This window comes from Zingiber officinale, chromosome 9B, assembly GCF_018446385.1.
Source record: "Zingiber officinale cultivar Zhangliang chromosome 9B, Zo_v1.1, whole genome shotgun sequence".
Taxonomy (NCBI): Eukaryota; Viridiplantae; Streptophyta; class Magnoliopsida; order Zingiberales; family Zingiberaceae; genus Zingiber; species Zingiber officinale.
The window spans coordinates 110926232-110931229 of record NC_056003.1 but is presented as its reverse complement, the minus strand read 5'-3'; the positions used below and the strand labels follow the sequence as shown (position 1 = coordinate 110931229).

General features: G+C 41.5%; 1 long non-coding RNA gene across 2 annotated transcripts; it reads left to right on the top strand.

The window, feature by feature from the left end:
- Positions 1-909: 909 nt before the first annotated feature.
- On the top strand, positions 910-3479 carry LOC122024926. 2 transcript variants are annotated; one of them, XR_006123537.1, is made up of 4 exons: positions 910-1405; positions 1542-1796; positions 1968-2030; positions 3112-3479. It is a non-coding gene; the product is annotated as an uncharacterized LOC122024926 (long non-coding RNA). The 2 variants fall into 2 exon arrangements; XR_006123536.1 differs by having other exon boundaries at positions 1968-3479.
- The last annotated feature ends 1519 nt before the right edge of the window (positions 3480-4998 follow it).

Genomic DNA, 4998 nt, shown 5'->3' with positions numbered 1-4998 from the left:
CTGCTAGGACCTCAGAGAGCTCAGCAAGAGGTAGAGTTGGTCTGTACTATTAGACGGAGGATGTCAGAGGTGCAGGACCGCTAGAAGAGCTATGCTAATCGGAGACGTAGACCCCTGAAGTTTTCTACCGGCGACCATGTAGTTTTGAGAGTCTCACCCATGAAAGGGGTGAAGAGATTTGACCTCCGAGGTAAGTTAGCTCCATGATACTTTAGGCCTTTCCAGATCTTAGAGAGGATTGGAGCGGTAGCTTACCGTCTGGCGCTGCCATCGTCGTTGGCAGGCATTCATGGTGTATTCCATATGTCCATGCCGAGAATATATGTATCTGACCAACACATATTTTTTTAGATATATCAGTTCTCATTCAACCTGACATTACCTACGAAGAAGTTCTAGTATGAATTTTGGACCACCGAGAGCGTCAGCTGTGGAACCAGACTATCCGGCTGGTTAAAGTCGGATGACAGTATCATTCTAACGAGGAGGCTACTTGGGAGCTCGAGGATACTACCTGAGCTCCATACCCCCATCTTTTTACTTGAGGTATGTGGGTTAGGTTTCTGTTCAGCATTTATACTGTTTAGCTATTGCTATTACTTGCTGATGGTAAATAATAAAATTTAGGGATAAAATTTTTATTAGTGGAGGAAAATATAAAATACCGTAACCAAATAATAATATAATAATAAAGTTTTATGGGCGAATAACATTAAGGGAATTTTTAAAAAATTCTAAAAATTTTTAAGGAATTTTTTGGAGCTCGTATGATGTATGATGTAGGTTAAGGGGATCAATTATTTGGCTACGAGGAAGTCTATTTTGATGTCCCAATTTAGTTGGGAATTGATTGAGAAAATTAACCTAGGTATATAATTAAAACCCTAGGTTTAATTTTTCTTATTTTTCTTTTCTTCTCCTCTGCCCGAACCCCTCTCCTTCCCATGCGATTTATGCCTGACGTCGCACCTCTTCTCCGCGCGTCGCCCCACACCAGACGTCGACTTCCCCTTCCTTCTCATCCCTTCTCCTTGATTTCCCATCGCCGAACCCGTGCCGACCTCCTTCTTCTTTCCTCTCGTTCTCTCTTTCGCAGACGAATCAAAGATGACAGAACAAAGATTCTACCTTTGGTGATCGTCGGTGTCGCCTGAGGAGGAAATCGTCAGAGCTCGACGGTGTCGAGGAAATCCAAGCTGTATTCGGTCGAGGGGTCTCTGCTCCGGTGGTGCCTACGGCCGAACGACAACTCCTTGGTGGCTAGGGCACGGTGAGGAACAAGATTTTGGGTCGTCTCCCAACCGATCGACCTCCTCTTTTCTCTCCTCGCACTTCTCACAGTGAGATCCACATCTTCACTGGTCGGATCAGACCAAGCCATGCCATCGGGAGGTGATCAAGAAAGGTAAGTCATCATCGATTCTTGCTCTCTTTCCCTCTGGTTGTTGGCGATTTGGGAGGTAGGTGTGTTGCCTAAGTTGATCCGAGTGATTGATTGGTTTTCCTTGTTGTGATCTTCTTCCGATTGCTGTTTGGACTAGGTCGAAACAGTGTCACCTACTCACTGGCTAGGCGTGGTAATCTTCACGAACCATCATCACAAGCCAGCAGCTACTTCTGATCTAGAGTTGGTAAGGTTGTTGAATTAAGCTTGATTGATCTAAAGTAAAGGTCTAGGTACAGGGCTGATTTGGGGAATCGATTTGGGTGGCTAGCAGCGTCATCCAACTTCGACCACTAATTTCCAGCATCAAACTTCTCCGATCGTGGGTTAGCATTAGCATGATCGAAGTTAGGTGAGTTTGTTTGGATTGGTTTGATTCATTATGTAAAAGATTGATCATTTAGGGATGGATTGATTATTGGGTAATTGATCGATGGATTAGGGTTTCCTGGTTTAATAGGAATTTACATTTTGTTAATTGGTGTACTTCGAATTAGCTAAAATTATATGCATGTCATTACAGGACTTTGATTCGAGACGAGCGTCTCGACATCGGATTTCTGGATACGATCTTCTTTTGAGGCGGGTATTTCTTGACTTATCCTTTATGATATTGTCACTTTGATATGCATAGTAATTTATAGCTAGTAGCAATGATCATGCTTAGATTTGCCCTTGGTATGTCACTATTTGATACCTATAGCATGTTCTGTTAGTTGCCTGTTATGTATCCATGTTTATATCTCTTGATTATTGTCATGTGTACCTTAGTTCCTCGAGTAAGTGACATACTAGGCTTCACTGAGTATAGGACTAGTTTTCTAGATTTTATTATCTGGCATGTGTACTTAGACCTATGATACCTAGGTCATGGTATGATCTATTTTCCTATTTGCTACATATTATGTGGAGGTCATTATGGTTAAGATGTACATGCTTAGTGTCATGCACCATCTTGCATGATTGCATGATGTGCGATTGTTGGCTCCATTATTGTTGAGCACATCTCCAGTTACATGACCTGCGCAGACACAACCACTCATGGGTTAGTGGTATTTCAGGCAGGGTGTGTGTTGTAGTTTGCTCTGTCAGGGCTCCGCTGGTCCACTCATGGGCAGCAATGACTGCAGCGTGTAGAGGGCAGGGATCCCTCTTCGGGACTGACTTAGGGAGATGAGAGCATTGAGCTCCCCCACTCTGTTTGGGGTAGGAGGATAGGTGTACTCCGACAGCATCTTGTCCACTCGGTCACTCAGGAGCAGTGATGGCAGAGTGCACAGTTGTCATAACTCTACCCACTCGGTCTCACCATCGCGTGTTAGATGGCTGACTGGCGTCAGGGGTGACACATGTCATTTTTGCATCATATGCATTGATTGCATTTATGGTTTGTGATTGATGCACTTTGTTTGTTGCATTTTGGTAGTTGCATATGATTGACATGCATACAGGAGATATTATATATCTGGTCTGATGACCCTTACATCTGGATAGGAGGTCCTGGTGAGTACAGTTCTTCTTTTGCTATCTTTTCAGTTTACATTTCTTATTATTGATCAGAAGATTGTACTCCATTATTATTTCTGTTAGTTATATCTTAGTAGGCATGTTAACTTGATATCTGCTGAGTTCTTTGAACTCACACCGTTGAGCTATTTCTTTTTCAGGTAGTAGGTAGATTTGTGGAGTCGCTTGGAGTATCCTGTCTGTCGGTTCCCACGTCACATCCGAAGACCTGTTTTTGATTTTCATTTGTACTTTAATTGGTCTATGTTTTGGTTTACTTAGCAATGTAGAATTTTGGTTTTGGTTCCGGAGTGTTGTGATGTGGTGTTTTGTATTGTTTGTTGTGTTGTGTAAGTCTAGTTGGCTAGCAGTCATTCATTTGGTTTGTAATGATTTTCTGTTGTATTTTCCGGGGTGTTCTTCTTTTAGTACAGCCGAGTTGGCTGTTAGATATATATATATAACTGCGTGGTTGTATTTTTATCGTTACATCCAAGTGGACTGAATATAAATTGTGTGATTGTGTATATATTCCAGTTGAGTGTGGCTGATGTATATCTGTGGATGTAGAAATAATTTAGATTATCACTGGTATAGGGGAGATGCTGTCGGATTTTCCTCTGGTTGGGACTCCTCGGGGCGTGACAAGCACACTTTATAAAAAGGAAATTAAATAACTAATAAATTAACACTAAGGAGTTACTTGGTTACAACCTAGGTGATTCTTAATCCAAGACAGAAAAGATAACTGAAAAGAACTCCTTTGTGTAGGTGGAGAAGCCTATTACACTTGTTAAACACTTAGAAATATGCTTGGAAATGAATACTAGAGTTGTTGTTGATTTCCTAGCTCTAGGGGTCTTTTTATAGCCCCTGGAAAATTCTATCCGAAGTTGGAAGCTGCCTCCAACAAGCTGGAAGGTGCCTCCAGCGAGGCAAGGGAGGATAAGACTTTATTCTTGCTAATGGTCACTTTTTACCTTGTCTAAGGCACCTTCAAGTGATTGAAGGAGTCTTCCATGAAGGCTTGAAGGCGCCTTCAATAGTTTGATGGCGCCTTCCACCAGAAAGGCGTGAGGGCACCTCTAGTAGTGTTGGAGGCGCCTCTAACAACTCCGTTTGCTTGGGTAATTTCGTCTATCCAGAATTGGGCTCATCCGGACCCATCTTCCAGTTTTCTCCTCGAGCAGGCTTCCTCCCTAGCTTCTCCGCCCTCGAGCATCACGCACGTCCTTCTCATCCACTGGTGTACTCTTCCACAGCACCTCGTCCCTCGGATGCATCGAGCTCGTCGACTCCCTTCCTGTGACATCCTTCTCGCTAGCTGCATCTTCCACTCGACTTCTTATGTTCCTAAGCTCCTTCACACTTAGATACAAGGATCAAATACACAGGACCTAACTTAACTTGGTTGACCACATCAAAACTACCACAGGGTACTAACAATCTCTCCCTTTTTGATGTGCATCAATCCAAGTTAAAGTTAGGATCTAACAGAATAATAATAAGTTGCAAAAAAAAATCTTGCAATATAGAGAATTAACCAAGTTAACAAAAATTAAAAAATTTGAACAATAGTAAAAATGTTCTTACTCCCCCTTAACTTATACTTATCTCCCCCTTTGATCACATCAAAAAATATGAAACACTTATCTAGAGGTATCTTAAAAAAATTTATAACCATTAACCGTCTTAACAATTAGACAGTTAAATATTAATTTCAATAATTAGCTTCCAGGCTATGGTGAGGCACTAGACCTTCTTAGGTATTGGAACAACAATCACTTTTAGACAAAGCCTTTTAAAGAAAATTAATATTTAATTTTCTTTCTGAGACTTCTAGATAAAAAAATATCAATTTAATCTAAGCATGATCTTGGAATCCAGTATATGTTCCTATCTACTGGATTTACTAAAAATTTGGCTGGTACATAACTTCTGGGGATTTTTCTAATTTTTTCTTGGTGATTTCTAATGTACTAGTTGATTTTGATAGATCGAATGGGTGTTGTAGAGGGGGGGGGGGGGGGGGGAATATCGCACTCTTT